This window comes from Lontra canadensis, unplaced genomic scaffold (genome assembly GCF_010015895.1).
Source record: "Lontra canadensis isolate GAN:19392208 unplaced genomic scaffold, GSC_riverotter_1.0 scaffold4, whole genome shotgun sequence".
In the NCBI taxonomy this organism is placed as follows: domain Eukaryota; kingdom Metazoa; phylum Chordata; class Mammalia; order Carnivora; family Mustelidae; genus Lontra; species Lontra canadensis.
Genome location: NW_022630998.1, coordinates 46,792,165 through 46,799,239, shown reverse-complemented (window position 1 = coordinate 46,799,239; position 7,075 = coordinate 46,792,165). Strand labels below are relative to the sequence as shown.

At 46.2% G+C, this 7,075-nt stretch overlaps 1 pseudogene; it reads right to left on the bottom strand.

Annotated features, from left to right (window-relative positions):
* Positions 1-6,302: 6,302 nt before the first annotated feature.
* Positions 6,303-6,386, bottom strand: LOC116864005 (annotated as a pseudogene).
* Positions 6,387-7,075: the final 689 nt, after the last annotated feature.

Sequence of the window (7,075 nt, the reverse complement as noted above, 5' to 3'; positions counted from 1 at the left end):
GAAGCCACCACTCATGCCCAGGCTCCCTCTCCCAGATCTGCTCCTTGCTTCCCCTGCGCTTCCACATCCATCAAGCCTGGCCTGGGGACGCAGGGCTCTCTGGATGAGCCTTTGAAATGCTGCTTGTACTAATGGCGGTCAGAGCCTTAGGAGGCCATTCCCTGAAGTATCACTGAACCGAAACATAATCCAAAAGATAGAAAAGGCTTTGGCCTACTGCTTTATATTAGAACAAAAATAATCATGGTAATAGCTTGCCTTCTCCTTGATACCTCTCGTTCAGTAATATCAAGCAATTTGTACGCAAGTAATTAAGAAAACACTCCTTTGTGGTAAGTCGCCAATTTAGCTCCCATTTTAAGGAGAGACAGAAAGAGGCTTAATGATTTTCCCCAGGGGAGAGCCAGAGTAGGCAGCAACAGCATTGGCTATGCAGTGATTTGTGGCATAAGATCTCTCCCTGTTCGTCTCTAATCCCCAATATTGGGCTCACAAAATTGCTTCGGGGCAGAGTTGGTCTTCAGTCTCTTGGGTGGTGTTGCTGTGTTCTATTCAGGAGCCGCCTGGTTCTGCTATGGAGGCAGCTGCATTTCATAGCTGTTGGTGAATATTTCTGTACTCTCCTTTCATCACATGATGTATATCATTCCCCTCACTGGCATTTCCAATCACCGAGAGCAGCAGAACCACGGAATGAATTGGAGCACTGTAATTTTTCCCCCTCATTGATTTGGGGGGAGGGAGCGAGGGGGTGGGGAGGGGACTGCGTAAGGTGCAATGGTCTTTCAGATCTCTCAACCACAGCACGATCCTATGTTGCTGTACCTCAGAACTGCTTATTCCAGCTCTTCTACTCAATTTGCCTGCTTTCTACCAGTCTCCTTAGCTGTCCTGGGCTGCTTCTCCCCTCCAAAAGCCAGAATCCTCTGAGACTCACTGGGTACCAGGAACCTGAGTAACCAGGGCACAGAGCCCCAGGCTCTGTCAGCCTGGGCTCTTGCCCCTTTCTGCTCACGAGCTCCGCGGTTTATCAGAAAGAAGTTTGGGATGAGGAATAGGAAAAGCCATTCGGTATTAGAGATGGCACTGTTTGATGGTAGTGGTCATTATTTGTAATTAGGTTTTCATGTTGAAATGCTGTATATGGATGCGTTGTTGCTCCTGCAAGATATGTCATTAAATTTCTATCTTGTTCATGTGAAATTTAAGCTGACAAAGGGGAAAAGACTAGATTGCTTTTAAATGCATTTTTCACTCTGAACCCAACCACAAACTTGGAGAATTTGGGGTGGAGGTATAAAATTCCTCAGTGAAATAGACAGAACTTGGAGGTAGAATATAGAATTTATAGCTGCTATTAAAATGGTTGCTGGGGTTCTTGAAGGTAACTGAGTTGTGTTCTTAAATATCTTCAATAATTATAGCAGTAATTAGCACAGGTAGGCACACATGAAAGTGTAAAATGCACGTAGATAAATATACTGGCAACTATATCAATAAAACACTTGCAAACATAAATTACTATATAAATGCTAATTAATTACATAAGCAGGCATACCGGATGGGATTGTTATTCATATTACTGCAAAGATAAACAGTCAGTGTATTCCTTTGAAAACCTGGCTTCTCCCTGCCTCCCTTCTTCAGCCTCCTCCAGTGATTAGCCATGGTCAGGAAAGGTGGAAACTCTGGGCCTCCACTGTCCACCCTAACAGCCACTAGCCATACTTGGCTGATGAGCACTTCAACTGTGGCTAATCCCAGATGAGATGTGCTGCAGGTGTAAAACAGCAGCTTTGGAAGACTTAGTTTCAATGAGGCGGGGAGGGGGGTCGGGGTGTGGTATGGGGAAGGGACCAAACAGTTTAGAGTATCTCCTTAATAATTTTTATATTGATGACACATGGAAATAATAATATTTTAGATAACTTGAGTTAAACAAAATATATTTTACCTGTTTCTTTTTATTTGTTTAACATGGCCACTAAAAGAATTAAAAGTATTTGTGGCTCATGTTTGGGCTTGAAGTACTTTTTTAAAAAGTATTTTATTTATTTATTTACTTGAGAGAGAGAGACACAGTGAGAGAGGGAACAGAAGCAGAGGGAGTGGGAGAGGGAGAAGCAGGCTTCCTGCTGAGCAGGGAGCCCAACTGGGACTTGATCCCAGGACCCTGGGATCATGAACTAAGCTGAAGGCAGACGCTCAATGACTAAGCCACCCAGGCACCCCAATACTTTTTTTTTTTAATCTAGGTCATTTTACTTAATGAAATTATATAAAACTTGGTGCCTCAGCTATACCCAGAGAAAGCTCACTCGCAGGCAGAGAGGACAGTTGGACTGAGAGAAGAGCTGCTGGTTGGGCATTTGAGCAGGTGAGCACTCACAGGGCTTTGTGGAAAGACCACACCTTTGCTTTTCCACCCGAGTAGGCCCTGCCCAAGGAAGGATGGCAACACACTCAGGATATGCTGAGCGCCAGTGTGGTGGCCTCCTAGTGACCATCCCAGCTGAGAGCCAGCCCACTAGTCAGGTAGGGTCAGCATCCCTGGCAGTGCCATGCAGGCAGCCACACATGGGGTCCATCCCTGGTGGCCCAGAGGCCAGCGGCACCTACCTAGGGCAGAGGGCCCCTGAGACCACCTTGGTTTGTGTCAGGCTGGAGCGGAGCTCCCGGGAACCCTGGGCACCCCATTCCTGTGGAGACTGGTTCTGCTGAAGGACACCCTCTTCTAAAATGATGAGACCCCAACATGCACCAGTGGGCACAGGACAGGTTTGCTTAGGGGATCCCAGGAAGGGTTGGGGTTTGAGAAACACCCCTACAAAATTGTTCTGGTGGCCAGCACCAAACCAAACCAGTGAGAAAATGTATAGTTCCTCCTAACAATACAAAGGACTCACGTTTTAACAAGTATCACTATTAAGCAAGGTTATTTTTAGGTTACATGAAATGGAAATCCTCTCCCTTGGAGTCGTGATGTATTGGCCATTTCACTGTAGGGGAGTTGAAGTATGTTTTTGTTGGATGCTGCTACTCCGGACTGTTGAACCTGTTTGCATGGCAGAGAGAGGAGGGTGCCACCAGGCTCCCCAGGCCCTGTCCTGCTGCTATAACTCTCCTTCCTGCCTATGAAATGGAAGAGAGGATAAACTGAGGCTCCTTCTCCATGTTGGGAAGGACAGTGTTGAAGCAAAGGGTCAGACAACCGTCAGCACCCCAGGATGACCACCCAGGTTGTGGGCACTAGTCACTTAGTGATATAAAGTGGTTCAATACTTAAGCTGCTTATCTGCAGAAGGAAGAGGAAGCAAACCATGGAATTCTTCGGCATTTTGGTAGGGACCTGTCTTACTGATGGACCTGCCCGCTAATTATTCTTGAGGGTGGAAAGAGGGTGGAAGCAGGCCTGAGGGTGGCTGACCTTGGAGTGGGAAAAGGAAATACCAGTTCGGTGTAACTTCTGCAGGAGTTTGTCTCAGAATTCACCACACACTGGGTTTGTAAGGCACATATTTGTACTGAATTTGTCTTGAAGAGGGCGTACAAGAATTCATTCCTAACCTATATCACCTGATACAGTGTTTAGTTGTTGGATGAATGTTGATACTTGTGAACTTGGGGTTATGATGCTATAGTCTGGGCTGGGTTACTGAAAGCTCTTGAATTCTTATTTGCATGTGATTTGCAGATGCTTACATACTAGCTTCAGAAGGCTATAACTCTATGCACAATTAAATTAGATTAAATGAATTAGTTGCAACATCCTGCAATGGTGTGCAAATCTGATGTTAGAAGATTAATGCATTTGACCAATATAACAGTTGTAAACCATTAAATGTCATTTATACTTAGAAACCATGAATACACAAACTACATGGAACTGCTAATATGCCTTTCCTTCTGACGTGACAGCCCCTGTGGGTCACTAGGTACAGGAGACTATTTTTAAATGTCCCACCTTTCTTAGAGATGTTTATCTTTCAAAGCATTTAGTGCTCACCCATCTCACCATGACCCAGATTGAGCAATGAGAGATGTAAGGCCCAGAGAGGAAATGGTTTTGTCCAAGGTAACTGCACCACTAGCAACTGAGCGGCAGCTCACATGCGCCTGGCTGGAAACTCCTCACAGGGATGGTACTTGGGCCTTGAGGCCTAGGGGAGGCTCATGTACTCTAGGATTGGACATGGAAATATCACGAGTCAAGCCAGCATAAAAGCCTGTCAGACACACCTTCCTAACAGCCCAGTGGGTTCAGGCTCCATGCTGCAAGCGTGGGATTTCTCTGAGTACCCAGAATGGGACCCAGAGGGGAGATGTGTGCCCTGGAAGGGCGTGTGCCCTTGGCCCTGAGGATTGCTCTCTCTTGTAGAGTCAGAGCCCAGAGAAGTGCCAGAGTGGGTCGAGGAGTGCCAGAGAGGGTCATCAGAAGTACATCCTGGCAGGGCAGCCCTGCCAGCATGTAGTGGGAGTTCCTTCAGCCTGACTCCCAGTCCAGCATGGTATTCCTATGCCACCATGCTTCTGTCTGCACAGTTTAAGGGGCATCTAGCCCCGTTGCACCCTGATAATAATGAATTCTTGGCAAGGGAAGAAGTTCTTGGGTCTCAGGAAATAACAACAACAAAAAGCTGAAGTGCTAATTTCCTTGGAGCATTCAGATTTCATTGCTTGTCCTGTCACCCAGCAAATGTGTGCGTGTCACACAAGCATGCGTGCATGCACGCATGCACATGAATGCACTGAGACGTGTCCACACACGCACACACCCACACACCCATACCTGGGCAACCCTACAAGTCAGGGATTCTCCTTGAGGCACAGAATCAAAGTCTTTCCCATCATTTGTTTGTTTGTATTGACTCACTAGAACTATACTGATTTGCATGTTGTTTTCATAAATTTGCATAGTGCATTCAAGGGGCCCTCTCTCTTGAGCATCTCACACTGCTCTGGAAGTGTGGTCAGCTTTCCCTCTGTTGTAAATGAACACAAAGGATGCCTTATTTCTGCAAGTATTTGTCACAATGATGCTTTTAAATGCTACAGAACATAGAAGGATTTTGTTTTAATTAAAGTACCATTGTGAGAAATTTTTGCAAAGCCATCCCTTTCTAACTGTGGTCACTGAGCAGCTTGGAAGCAGGAGAGTGAGTGAACAAGGCAGGTTCAGAGTGTCCTGGTCTGGGAGGGATATTTTTAAATGGTCCATCTGGAACAATGACTAGAAATCCTCTCAGCATTTCTGTCCTCTTTGCCTCCGAAATGCTGCTGGCCTGGTCATGTACACACCACAAGTCCCGGGGTGATGCTGTCACATCGTTGGGGACCCCAGCCCACCAAGCTTGGCTCAGTGCTCACTGGTCCCTTAGTGAGGTCTGGACAACTGTTTGAACTGTGTCTGTGCCTGTTAAGGCTCCACGTTGGGAATAATGACTACACTGTGTATGTATAACCACCTGATCTTAATCATTCAAAAGATTTAAGAGAAAGGTTATCAGCCCCGTACATGAATATGATATTAAGACTCTTGTTGAAAATTAAATCATACGTACACAGCCCTCACAGTCTCCTTCATAATGGCCTGCCCTGTGTGCAGTCCCTGCCTTGCTGTCTCCAACCTAATAAGCCATCCATTTACCTTTGCCATGTTCCTTTTGCCCTTTGACAATGAACCATTCACAGATAGAGATGGAGGAGGGGAACTTATACCTCACTTGTTCTCCAGCCACTGTGCCAGGAACAGCCAAAACAGGAAATGGAGCAGAGGAAAGTTTACCTAAGGAAAGGGAGAAAGAACTGAGAAGGGAGGAACACAAAGAAAATTATCTCCCTCGGGGCCATTGCTCTGGGAGCTGATGTCATGATTTTCTTTCCTGTGGAAGGGTAGGCAGACCACCACGTGGGACTTGGCCAAAAGGGAGGTGCGGGGAGGTGCAGGAAGGCAGGACAGGGCTCCTGGCTTGGCCACAAGGACTCTGTGGTCCTACCCAATTTACTTAGCCTTTCAGCCTGACTTTCTGGAACTCAGAAACTGGGATAATAGTACTGTAATACCTCTGCTTTATTCAATGGAGAGGATGAAATCATTTCATGAATTATTTTTTTTTAAAGATTTTATTTATTTATTTGACAGACAGAGATCACAAGTAGGCAGAGAGGCAGGCAGAGAGAGAGAGGAGGAAGCAGGCTCCCTGCTGAGCAGAGAGCCCGATGCGGGGCTTGATCCCAGGATTCTGGGATCATGACCTGAGCCGAAGGCAGAGGATTTAACCCACTGAGCCACCCAGGCGCCCCCATTTCATGAGTTATTTTTCAATTAGCAATAATCGCGCCTCGGATAAACCTCATTGGCTATGATACTGCCACTGCGCAAAGCTTCATGAATTATTTTTGAGAGAAATCTGTGTTGGGCAGTTGAGGCTGTGTCTTCCACCTTTTACTTTGCCTCTCAGAAAGTGACAGGAAGGGGAACTTGAACAGTCTCGGGTATTCTTTGTTTCTTTTATAAGGTCAATCCATTAACATTTCTGGATATTCTAGGGTTTATTCAACTGCCCTTTGTAAATTGCAGTAAACAAAGGCACCAAGTGCCCTGACTATTCCAGGCTCCCACCCCCTCAGGGGCCTATAGCTAAGGTCCCAGCAGGATTCTGGGCTGAGGCCTTTGTGAGTGAGCTACAGAGCCAATCATCAATTTTCAAGTCATTTCCTGAAACGTTTCATCTTTGTGAATACAAGCATATCTTCGTAGAGCAATATATCCCCAAATACCATATTCACCTACAAAGGCCATGACACAGCTGCTCTTGTCAGGTCTTGGACCATCTCCTTCCCTGTCACCAGCTCCAGCAGACCCTTCCTGTTTTCAGTCTGTTTTGACTTTTCAACTAATTTGACCACTTCTTTGCTGGAACACTTCCTTCTCTCAGCTTTTGCCAGACTCCTGCCTCTTTCCTGGTTTACCTCACTGGGCCTTTCCTTCTTCTGTTGTGTCCACTTCATCTCTGTGACACATGGTAGTATACCTCAGAGCTCAGTCTGACCCACCTCTCTCCTCCCTCTTTTC